The following is a 13378-nucleotide window of genomic DNA, read 5'->3' on the forward strand; positions in this document are numbered from 1 at the left end:
ATTACAGAAACGACATATGTCTGGTGGTCTGGAGATGGCACGATACTCATGAAATGACTGCTAAGACGTTAACAATTTTTGCTGTGAACCGTCACCTTTGACTAAGGCTCTGAAAAGTTATGGAGCACAAAAGCTCTTAAAAAATAAAATTAAAAAAAAGCTCTCTCTTAGAAGTTTGAGGAAATGAGTTCACTGTGGCATACTTACTGCTAGTCAGAAGTTGGCGTGGTCTTATTTAAAAATGGAAATTTCACTTTGAGGTGAGAGAGCCTGGGTAGCAGTAGGAGTGAAGCCACACCTTCCTTGGTGATTGCTCTCCACTCTTCCTCATTGATCTCCTACTCTCAGCTCCCGTGGTGGGTGTAGCGTATAGATGAAGGCAAATTTGGCCATTCTGTCTTCCTTGTGGTCTGAATTGTTTTTGCATGTTTGTTTATTACGCCTCTCAGACTTACTGTCACTAACCTCTGCTGGACTTCCATCGAGACATCTTCAGGTTACATGCATCCAATTTAGGAAAACTCATATTTGTCCTTCAATATTGTATAAAGTTGTCCCCACTTTGGAACAATGGAATCAACCCTTGTTCACAGCAAATTCTTTGTCACCTTCACCTTCACTTGCTACAGGAAACAAGACCAAGTGGCACTTAAACCACGGGCAGTTTTCCTTAGAGAAACTCTCCAGTTAATAGATTTGCACTTAGCTCGCTAACCTTTGACCTATTTGTCCTGGGAGACCCTTCCTCTGATTCCACTCGGTCTTTAAAGAGAACAGTGCTAGACTTCTCTCTTGACAGAGAAAGACAACGAAGACCTGGGTTCAAATCCTAGAATTGGCCTGCTTGAGCCATCTAACCTTGGGCAATTGACTGCGTTTCTGAACCTCAATCTCTCACTTTCCAGAGCAGTATTGCGAGTCAAAGTCACCCGTGTGTGAACGCTCTCGGCATGCTGAGCATGGCGCACCCAAGAGGCTCAGCACAGGGCGAAGCTGCTCCAGGGAGGGTTTTGGAAGCAGTCACCGCTGATAGATTCCCTGCACGCCTCTGAATGCTAACCGCAGTGCCTGGGGCCTACGAGAGAGACTCCGAAATTAATTGCTGAAGGGACACAGCTGTAAAGTCAGCTGTTGGGTGTAAAAATACCCACTTGTGGGCGGGGAGCTTTCCTCTTGAAATGATGACCATTTCTGTGACGACCATTCCAACCACGAACCTCGTGGTCAAGCACTTCCCTTTGCCCGAAGTGTGTGGCAGCTAAAGGAGCTCTGTTGGCACTGTGGGCTAGGCATTGGGCTGCTGACCAGAAGGTTGGCAGATCAAATCCACTAACCCCTCTGAGGGAGAAAGATGAGGCTGTCTGCCCCCAGAAAGATTTACGGTCTCAGAAACTCTATATAAGGTCACTATGAGTCGGAATCAAACTGAAATGGCAGTGGCTTATACCTCCCATTTGGAAGAAATTTGCAAAACACATAGAATGTATCTTTAATTTAATCCTTACAGCAACCTTATGAAACAAATAGATGTAGCGAGGCCATGGGACACACTTAAGACGGCACAGTTAACCAGAACTGTCCCTTTGGGCCCCAAAGCCAGCGCTCTCTTTCGGCAATATAGCTGACGTCCCTCAGTGCTTGCTCCTCCCCTGCAATTCCAGCTTGTCTTCTCATGGGGATGGGTCTGGGCCTATCCGTAGAGGAAGAAATCTGTCTCAATCATATTTATTATAAACCATTGTAGATGTATTGTAAGGCAATGGCAAGATTGCAGCAAATAGAGCTTTAAAATGTGCAGCCATTTTTCTTTGCTTTGAAAACCTAATAAGACCAATTTTTTGATTGTCAGAAAACTGGCAAACATCCAATCTATTTGAATGAATACACAACATGGGATTCTAAGTCAAGAGGATTGAAGATGCCCTCGATTCTCTTGGTGAGTGTGTTTTCCCCAGCCATTTGATGGTCTCAGATTTTAGAACTGGGAGCGTGAAGATACCTGGATAAATGGGAAACTAAGGCTGAGGTTAAAGGCAGTGCTCGATACCAGAATCCAGGTGCTAAGGATCTAAGTCTTAGATATCTCACTTCATGGACAAACAGTGCTGGGAAATGAAGGCGGCACCTTGACAACCAGGAGAAGTCACAGCTTGATCGCAAGGGAGGGGGCAGCAACACTGGCCACCAGACCTAGAATTAGCCAAGCCTTGACGCTTGGGGATATTTGATGTGGGGACAAAGAACCCCTAGTTCCCAGTAAATCCCAAGACAGCTTTATACTCATCGCGCAATTAAAATAATTAATGTTCATTCATTGGGTCATGAAGAAAAGTGAAATTATATTGTATTTGCTGATTCCCAAGGAAAAGAATGGAATGTGAATTGAGCCAGCCCTTGGGTTACAGAGTTTTCCTCTGTTCCATCCGGGTTTCATCTCCAAACCAAACTCACTGCCATTGCGTTGAATCCGACTCACAGCGCCTCTCTAGGACAAGGTAGAACTAACTGGTCCTTAGATTTTGAGACGAACTCGTGACGAGAGTAGAACACCTCCTCTTATGTCCAAGGAGCGGCTGGCGGTTCCAGATCGCAGCGCTGTGGTTCGCCGTCCAGGGCTTCACCCGCTACGCCACCGAGGCTCCCAGTCCTCAGCTCACCTTACTTTAGGGTCAGAAAAGGCTCAAAGCCTTTGCCATGACTGTAAAGCTCCGCACACAGCAGGTGAGGGTGACTGTGATACGGGATGTTCTGTGAGCAGGGATTGGTTCAGTTATTTCAAAGTGAGGGCCAATTGACACAGTATTGAAAGGCAGGGATGATTTGCCCCAGATTGGATGTTGGTAACCTGAGAGTTCACTTCACATTTTATTAATAGAAATGCTAATGAACATTTATTGAATTCCCTGGCGGCAATATAGGTTAGGTGCTGGACTAACTGTAAGGTTGTCAGTTCAAATCATCAACCGCTCCATGGGAGACAGCTGAAGCTGTCTACTGCAGGGCAGATTTACAGCTTTGGAAAACCGTGGAGCGGGGTTCTGCTCTGTAACTTAGGGTTACTACTTGTCAGAATGGACTTGATGGCAGCGGGCTATAAGCCAGGATCTGCGCTAAATAGGAATTATCTCATTTCAGGAATATTTTCATCCAAAATGGAGTTAATTAAAAATGTTTTGGTGCTTGAAGGAACAAGCTGCACTTAGCTGTCAAATCGCCTCGTGGAAAAACTCGTTTGCTAAGGAGGATCTGACTAAATGATGAGTTTCATGTACTGTATATAAATGAAAAAAATTAAATAAACAATTTTTATGGATTGAATTATGTCTTCTGAAAATGTGTCGTTGGTCCTAACTCCTACGCCCGCGGCTATCATCTCCTTTGGGAATGGGTATTCTTTGTTGTTAACGAGACAGTATGGTTCAGTGTGTCTTAAGTAGGGCTTTGGATGGATTGTTCTTGATTCAGTTATGACTGATGAAACATCAGTTATGACTGATGACACAATGAGTTATGATTGGTAAAATAATAACCCCAATGGGGAAAATCAAAGATAGCTTACCTGCTAAAAATGTAATGTCCCTTTTAGAAAACAAGGGCAGTAGAGCACCCATATTTCTTGAATGGCAGAGGCAGAAACACCCATGCCCCGCTCAAAGATGGCGGCTGGCTGCCCTGCTTTGAATCTGCGTTGGGGTCCTCATACCTGGCAATAACCCAGGCTCCTACACTAGGCTCCAGAAAGGGGTCACTATATCTCCTTTGATTTTCTCATCTGAGGCTTCCAACCCATCCTGTTTTCTGTTCCTCTTATTTTCTGGTGCAGCCACATTTCACAAATTCCCGTCCGTTTGGACACGGATGCATCAGCCATGACTGAACTGGTTTTAAACCCTGAACTTGAGTCAATATCTTTTGAGGTATAAAAGAGGTGATACAAGTGAGCGAGCTGAGATGGAGGAAGAGAGTTGCCCAGGAAGCAAGTCATTCCCTCAGAGTTGACAGAGTGACCCTGCCCTTACGGTTGGCATCGTCAATTCAGACTTCCGACCTTCTAAACAAACAACAAATGTGTCTTTTAAAGCCGCCCACTACTGGTCTAGCAGCATTAGGTCACCAAGAACACCTCAGGCTGTGCTTTTCTCCCAGTCTGCATGTAATTCCTACTGCCAGACTCCGACCAGCCTTGGGAATTTTGAGCTGTTTGATCTCGAGAATCTATTGCATGCTTCTGACCTTCAATATACGTCTTCTCCAGAGAAGCATGGAGAAGATCAAAGGGCACATGTATCTGGAAGCAGCCAGCACACCATGCTACCAGTCTCTGAGTTGACGCGTGTCTCGTGTATCCCTAGACGCAGGGCCTTTGGAAATCCAATTGCCACCCGGAAGCCTTCCTTAACGGCCTCATCCCTAGGTCTCCCTTTCTTTGGCCTCCTGTACCTCTCACTCTCTGGTAGAATTCATCTCCTAGCCATCATTTACAATCGGGCTTTGCTCTTTGTCTTGTTTTCTGCGTGTGGCTTATAGCCACTGATGTCAGTGTCCCTGGGCTTTACTTCTTTGAGCGGTCAGCTCTCAGTGCTTAGCCAGCGCTGTCAGCGCATGTGACGGTCGCTGTCGGTGGAGATAGTCATTCAAGTCACAGTGGGATAATCCAGCCACCTCCTGGGAGCTTTCTCATCTGCACCACAGCTAGGGGACCACCTGCCTCGATGAGTATTGTTGTGGGCACTAACTAGAATAAATGTGAAAACAGGTTGTTCACGTCATGGTGGCTACAGAAATATTAGTTCTTTGTAGTGTGTTTTAAGTAGGTTTCAATGGATTAAAATGTGAAATGCACACAAGGCTTCCAGAATATAGCGCTGGCAGCCAACGTTGAGGAACCCACCAGCGGTGGTCCCTGTGGAGTGCCCACGTCCACTGCGCTGGAATCCTAGTACTAACACTTGCGCGAGCTCTTCAGAGCCCACCTTGACTCAAGCTGGGCTACTCAGGATTTTTTCCCTTCAAATTCAGGATTGAGTTAGTTGAAAGGCCATCTTCAGACAAGTATATGCTGACACAAGGCGCTCCGGTGGGGCTGTTAGGTAAGCACTGGATTGCTGCCTATGAGATCGGTGGTTCAAGCTCACCAGTTCCTTGAGAGAAAGCTGAAGCCGTCTTTTCCTGTAAAAACGTTAAGGCCCAGAAACCCTATATAGGGTTACTCGTAGTCTGAATCAACTTGAAGACAGTGGGGTGTGTGTGTGTGCACACGTGTGCCCAAGGAGGAGTTCCTGGTTGGTGAAAACAGTTAATGTCTCAGTTGCTAACTGAAAGGTTGGTGTTTTGAGCCCACCCAGAGATACCTTGGAAGAATGGCCTGGTGTTTGACTTCCCGAAAACAGATAATTGGAAACCCGATGGAGGAGAGTTCTACTGTCTCACATGAACTCCAATTGCTTTGGCAGCAATTGGTTTTTATAATGAAGTACCATATATACTCGAGTGTAAGCTGACTCGAATATCTGCTGAGGTGTCTAATTTTACCACAAAACGTCATTAAAAATGTGCTGAAAAACTCGGCTCATACTCAAGCATATACGGTAGAAGCAGTGACTTCCTGAGAGAATGAAGCAAATGGAATGAAGAAGACTTTCAAAAAAATAATCAGAAAGCAGTCAGAATAAAATTCTCCATGACCCTCAAGCAATGAAGATGTTAACTTCAGTCCTGTTACTTGTGTTTCTATTTCTGCTCCTTCGGGATGCCCAGACCTTGTCTGCCGTTCTTATTGTGTGTTGGTTGCCTAACCCATCGTGCTTGAGATCATGCTCGGCAAAGTCGAGGGTCAGCGAGAAGGTCAGCGAGAAAGGCCCTCAACAAGATTGACTGACCTGGAGGCTGCAACCGTGGGCTTCAGTCTATCAGCACTTGTGACGATGGTGCAAGACCACGCAGGCGCTCATGCTACTGTACACAGGGACGAGACTGATGGCCCCCAACAACAACAACAAAACCATTGGGGATGACTTTTCTTCCTTCCTTTCTTCTTCTTGTAACCTCCCCCCCACACACACACACACAAACACACCAAAAATGTCCTTAGGTTAAAGCAAACTGTATTGCTAGGAAGGTCCATCCTCTATTTTCTAGTCAATCTAAATATTCTGAACTTTAAAAGAACAAAAATATTTGCCTTTTTATTATAAGGCTACTTTGAAGGACTAAAAACACTGTCAAATGTATTTCCCCAGGAATTTGTTTCCTGAGTTGGAAATGTAAACAGAAAAAGTGGATTTTGTTTTCCAAAATATACTTGCGCATTTTATTAGCCCTGTTAAGTAGTGCTTATAAAATACAGTAATGTAAGACTGTTCCGAGAAGTGGGTGGGGCCCAAGACAAGCCACAGGCTGCCTTTTCCACGTCTAAATCCAAAATCCTCTGGGAGTTTTCATTCTCAACCTTTTTGCCACTTTTACATGCTCCACTAATCCTCTTACTTCCTTCATTTCTTCAAAAAGATCCTACTGAGAGCGACTTTCACTTGAAAGTCTTCTTTCTCTGCCTGTAAAATGATCTGCTTTGCCCACTCCTTAAGTGAATGCTTTCTTCCGCTTTATGTTCTCTCTCTTCCATCCCTCCGCTTTTTGTTATGCTCTTTGTCTCCCAGATCTTCTCCTGAGGAAATCTGCTGTTTTTCAAGCTCATTTTTGTTTTTGGTGTAAAAAAAAAAAAGAAACTACTCACTGTTGTTAAATGTCACCAGGCCACACCTTTCTCATGTGACTCAGTGGAATTGCCCCAAAGAGCTTTCTAGGCTATATTCTTTACAGGAAGGCAGCAGTTTGTATCCACCCGCCCCTCCGGGGCAGAAAGATGACGATATCTGCTTCCTTTAGCTTTACACTCTTGGAAACGCCCAGGGACCATTCTGCTCTGTTCTGTAAGGTCTCTATGGGTTGAAATGGACTTGATGGCAGTGGGTTTATGGAGTCCTGGTGGCGCTGTCAGGTAAGCCTTGGATTGTTAACTTCAGGGTTGGCAGTTCAAAACCCATCAACCATTCAAGGGAGAAAGATGAGGCTTTCTGTTCCCATAAAGATTTATAGCCTCAAAGTCCCCTATATTGTTGCTATGAGTCGGAATTGACTTAATGGCATGGGAACCAAACGGTTTGGTGGTTCAAACCACCTAGTGGTGGCACGGAAGAAAGGGCTGGTTATTTGTTTCATAAAGATTACAACCAAGAAATCCCTATGGGGCAGCTCTACTCTTTAACACATGGTCACCACGTGTCAGAATCAACTGAGCAGCAGCAGGTTTGGTTTGTCTTTGTTGTTGTTGTTGTTGTTAGGGGCCATAGTGGGGTAGTGGTGACACGTGGGGCTAGGACCCAAGCGGTCAGCGTTTGAAACCACCAGCTGCTCCTCAGGAGAGGGATGTGGCTTTCTATTCCTGTGAAGCGTCACAGCCTGGAGCAAGTCGGCATGGACTCGATGGCAGTGAGGTTCTTCGGGTTTGTTTGTTTGCTTGTTGTTAGCTGCTATCGAGTCAGCTGTTTTTAGATATATGCAAAAACACTGCATAACGCATTCTGAGGGCTAAGAAGATGGATGGTCTAAAAGGTGTTTCCTTAGGAAATTATTGTCTAGTCTTCCCCCCGCCAAACAACAGGTCATATGTATTTATTACTAAATGAGCCTATTGACAAAGAAGCATAAAAACAAATAACACTTTCCTAATAGAAGATGCTCAACTGCTCCGATAGTAAAAGAAAAAGACGACTTTTCAGTTTAATATGGTAAGATGTGTGTGACCATAATGCAGCATAAATATATGTGCCAGCGAATGCATGCCTCCTATACTTGTAGCCCAGCTTGAGTTTTCTCCAAGATCCCCTCTTGGAGTACCCGAATTATTACCAGCTTTCATCAGAATCTATTTATTACCAGTTATCATTAACATGACAGTAAAGGAATATTGGCTCCCACTATTATTTAATAAAGGGACAAAGAATAGAATATGGTAGTTGTGTTAATCCAGGTAGACTAAAACAAATCTATAGAAACTCATATGTGTATAAGTGAGGGTTTTATACAAAGGGTAATTGTAAATTAAGAAAGCATCCCAACCCAGTCCAGTCCAAGCCCGTAAGTCCAATATTAGCCCATATGTCTGATACCAATCTATAAAGTCCTCTTCAGACTCACAAAACACATGCAATGACGCTGAATGCAAGATGATCACAGGCCAGTGAGGAGAAAGTCTTTGGATCCAGTGGTGTTGTAAGCATCTCAGCGCTGGCAGAGGTCTCTGTGTAGCTTCTCCCACTTCAGAGGTCTGGTTGGATCAGGGTAGGTCCATGTGGCGCCTCCAGCTCAGGGCACTTATATAGTTCCATGTGTATTGTTAGCTGCAATGTCTCCCAGGGTGTGAGCAGAGAGAGAGGTCTCTCCCACCTTCAGGGAGGAAATACTGGATTTCCCAGAATTCTCAGGAGGTTATGCCCACACAGAGGCCGCATTGGTTATATATCTTGACTGACAGGCCAGATTCCACCCCTTCACTCATAATCCTCTCAAAGTGACTCCAGATTATGTAACTGGCACAGTAGTCAAGAAGTATAGTGACAGCAAGCCATGGCTTCATATGATGCAACACCCTCCTCATCACTAAGTTTTATTACAAAGATATAATTAAGGCACTTAGGCAAGAATCTTTGGTAGGAGGATTTGGATGCAAATAACAGGTCGTCACAAATCAGTCAACTTAGAGCGATGGACAATCAGTGTCTCCCGTTGCCTGGAAGTGCCGGGGCTCCATGGTGTCACCAGGTATTGCTCTACTCTGCTACCCTCAGGTCGGGCTTTTCTCCATGGCTGTTCTCTGACATAGATTCAAGGTGACCTCAACCATCAATGCACCGGCCCTCCCATCCATCCATGGCCAGGCCTGCTAAGAAAAGATGATTTGGTTTTCTTTGCTTCTTGTTTCATGAGTGAGGAAAGCCATTCCAAGCAGCTCCCCTGCAGACTTTCCCTCAAGGCTCCTTTGGCTAATGCAAGGCTCCCAAGCCCTTTCCTGATAAGGGAATCTCGTTTGCCTGCCAATGGGGGCTTAGTTCAATCAGAGACTTAAGAGTAAAACTGGGACTTGACCAGCATGGAAAGGGACAGCTGCAATTGTGGGCAATAAATGAGTCAGTCTCCGTGGTTATGAAATTTAGATGGCCCCCAAACGACACATTCAATATATGGGTATGAGCGGAAGTCCCTTGTGTGCTATTTCCTTTGCAGGAAAGTAGCAAGTGAAGCATACTGCTTTTTGTTGCGTCACAAATTACCAAGCTTTGTTGTTGTTGTTGTTAGGTGGCATGGAGTTTGTTCTCACTCACGGTGACTCCAAGTACAGAAGGCAGCACCTCTTTTTTAATTTAATAGTTTTATTAGGGGCTCATACAACTCTTATCACAATCCATACGGACATCAATGGTGTTAAGCACATCTGTACATTCATTGCCCTCATTCTTCTCAAAACATTTCCTCTCCACTAAACCCCTGGCATCAGCTCCTCATTTTAGCCCCTCCCTCTTTGCTCTCACCTCCCTCATGAACCCTTGATAATTTATAAATTATCATTTTGTCATATTTTGCCCTGTCCGACGTCTCCCTGAATGATAGACCTCTCAGTCCCACACCATGTTCAAAATCTCAAGAGGTAGCATATGAAGAAGAACCAATGGTACGGAAAGAAGAATCCAGGCTGCATTTAAAGCATTAGTCACGAGCCAGGCTCCAGGAATCGATGGATTACCAATTGAAATGTTGAAGCACTGGAAGCACTCACTCATCTGTGCCAGGAAATTTGGAAGTCAGCTCCTGGTCAGCTGACTGGAAACCAAAAAACCAGACTTACTGCCATTGAGTCCATGCTGACTTACACCAACCCTATAGACAGGGCAGAGCTTCCCCTGAGAGTTTGTAAGCCTGTAACTGTTTATGGAAGTTGCACGGCCTGTTTTTTTTTCTGTGGAACAGTTGGTGGTTTAGAACTATGAACCTTGTGGATCGCAGCCCAATGCATACCCACCATGCCACCAGGGCTCCTAACTCACTGGAAGAGACCCATATTTGTGCCCATTCCAAAGAAATGTAACCCAACAGCATGCTCCAACTTTTGAAAAATGTCACTGATATCACATGCCAATAAAATTGTGTTGAAGATCTTCCAACAACAGCTGCAGCAGCACATTGACAGGTAGCTGCCAGAAGTTCAGGCCAGATTCAGAAGAAGATGTGGACCAAGGGATATCATTGATGATGTCAGATGGGCCTTTGCTCAAAGCAGAGACTACCAGAAAGATGTTCATTTGTGTGTTATTAACTATGCACAGGCATTTGACTGTGTGGACCACAATAGACTACGGATCACTTGAAAGCAGAACACTTCATTGTGCTCATGAGGAACTGACACATAACTCAAGGGATAGTTGTGCAAAGAAAGCAAGGACGTACTGTGTGGTTTAAAATCAATAAAGTTGTGTCAGGGTGCTATCCTCTCACCACACTTATTTAATCTGCAAGCTGAGCAGATAATCAGAGGAACTGGATTATATGAAGAAGGATGTGGCATCAGGATGGGAGAAAGGCTTACTAACAATCTGTGGTGTTCAGAGGACCCAAATTACTCAGTCGGCATTGGTAATTGTTTTTATATAGCAGGAAGCAAGCTTTTAATGACTCATTTGAATAGATGCCTATCAATTGGCTGAAATCTATTTCTGTTACAATGAAAAGAGTAAAATAGTCCTTAACAGGAACTGTGGTAAAACTCTCAGTACTTGTTTTAAGAACAATTTCTCCCAGCTGAATTTTCAATGTGAGGGATTATACGAATTCTACGACTTGTTCTAGGTGGCAACATAGTTGCGTAGAAGGCGTCTAAATTCAAACAAAATCAAAGACAACATGGTCAAAACAAAACAACAACAAAAAGGAAAAATTCTTGCTTACACTGCTTTGCGACCACCTGGACAGAGATAGAGAGGATGCTTAGGGGAAAAGGCTTGTTCCCCAGTGGCCCATGGCTCATCAAGACGTCACTAGCCAAGCCCATAAAGCAAAGGGTCCTTTCTAAGAGAGCACACTAGAAGGCTATGGGAAAAGATATGCACAGTGTCAGTTACCTTGCACACACGCACACACACGTATGCACACTCAAAGCCTGGGTGTGCGTGGTAGGGACCGGTTATGTTACCGCTAGTAGCACTGCCCCCCCCACACCCCTGAGTGGATGTGGGGGCAGAACAGTTGGGGAGTATAAAGGATCAAGAACTGGTGCCCCTCTACACCTTCCAGAGACGGACGTTTCTTGTCTGGGAGAGTACCCTGTCAAACCTTTGCGTTCACGCATCCCCGCGTACTTCCACTGACCTTTGTACTTCTGCTGGGGGAACTCCATCTGCACTGGGGAACGAGAACTGAGGAAAAGCCGCCCAGACCTAACAACGGCACCACCCTCACGGCGACATGATGGGTCATTCGGCTGCCCTGGATGGGTCTGGGTGGGAGTTGGCCAATGCCAAGAGCACTGGAGATGTGGAACGTGAAAGGAAGCCGAGGTCTTGCCCCTGGGCAGGTGTTGGAGTCAGATATGGCAAGCGTACACATCTTCCAGAAGCTCAGGCTTTGTGGAAGCCAAGTGTTGGCTCCTCTCTTCAGGAGCTCCTGCTTAGTGGCTGTGCACAGACTCCGGGGCTCTGCCCATTTGGGTGCTTGGCTGAGAATGAACCCCCAGACTTGTCTGACTTTGGGGGGCAACTTTCCTGCATTCCTTCACCTTTTCCAATAGCCATGAACTTCAGACTTGTCTTAAACTCTGTTTTCCTCAACATATCTTGATGGTTTGTATCTCCTGATGCTTTTCTTTCCATCCCTACTCCTCAACACACAAGGGCACACACATGAACACACACACACACGCTGCACACCAGTTATGTGTGCAACTTCCTTCCTCAGAGTTAGCACTTTCAGTTGTTATCATTTTTAATTCATCATCATGTTCATAAATGTACATATACCTCAAAATACATCATTGTTCAATAAATAAAAGGAGTTCACGCTGTATAGATCATTTGGCTTTTGTTTTATTTATAGATCTTAGATGAAATTTGTGGACATTGTCTTCATTGGTTTTAAGAAGTCACTAGGAGTCGATCACACGGATAGCTTACAAGCTCCTCACTATGCCGACAGTGCCGATTGTCGGTTGTTTGCGGTGTTTCCATAGTATGACCAGTGAGGCTGTGAATGCTCTGTGAGTGTCTGTGTGCACAGTGCAGATGTCTTCGCAGGACAGCTCGAGAGCTGCCATTGCTGACATGAAGAGCTTGCACGCTTAGAATTTTTATATATATTGAAAATTACTCTCCAAAAACTATAGCAATTTTTATCCTACAAACATCATGCCATGAATGCTAATTCCTTATCTGCAGGGTAAAAAGCCAAGATAAAGGATCATTTATTGCTTTTCAGAACTCTATAATCTTCTCTGACTCATATTTTACATTACTTTATCTCTGTAGCTTTCAGGATAGATATTAAATCTAAGGGCACAAGAGGTTGTGACATAAAAGTTCCTGAGGAGTGAATCTAGAATATAAATGCAGGTTACTTAATTTCAAGTCTTTAAAAGAGTATATACTTAATATAGTCATTTAATCCAGCAGTCTTGGCTCTTAGTCTAGGACGTTATCAAGGAGAGTGGCGTATATTATTATTAACAGCTCAGTATTAGGTTGAAGCACCTAAAGCTACTGTTTTTGATAGAGGTGATGTCGTAGTTACCTAATGCTGTCATAATAACCAGTGGGTAGCTTTAAAAGACAGGAATTTATTTTTTGACACTTGGAATGCTCTAGAGGGTGTCAATTTCAGCCGCTAGTAGCTGGCAACGCTCGGAGGTCCTGGACTTCTCTGTGTGTGTGTGTTTTCATATGGTGTCTTCCTCTGTGCTTCTTAGTACTTATTCTACCCTTTTAATAATTCAGAAGTGCTTAGGTTTAGGACCCATTCTACACTAGTGTAATCTGGTTAACAAAGAAAACCGTCTACTTCTAAACAGGGTCATATTTACAAATATGAACTCCATGACACATTTTTTTTGGTGGGGGGAGTGAAACAATTCAACCTATAATCCCATTGTCATCAAATTGATTCTGACCCATAATGACTCTATCTAGCATCTCTGGGCTGTCACTCTAAACCTGAGCAGACAGCCTCATCTTTTTCCCCCATCAAGCTGCTAGTAGGTTTGAACCACTAACCTTTCAGTTAACCATCCAACATTTCCTCAACAGCACCACCCGGGCTCTTAGTAATTTCATAGGTTTAA

This window comes from Tenrec ecaudatus, chromosome 11 (assembly GCF_050624435.1).
Source record: "Tenrec ecaudatus isolate mTenEca1 chromosome 11, mTenEca1.hap1, whole genome shotgun sequence".
Taxonomy (NCBI): Eukaryota; Metazoa; Chordata; class Mammalia; order Afrosoricida; family Tenrecidae; genus Tenrec; species Tenrec ecaudatus.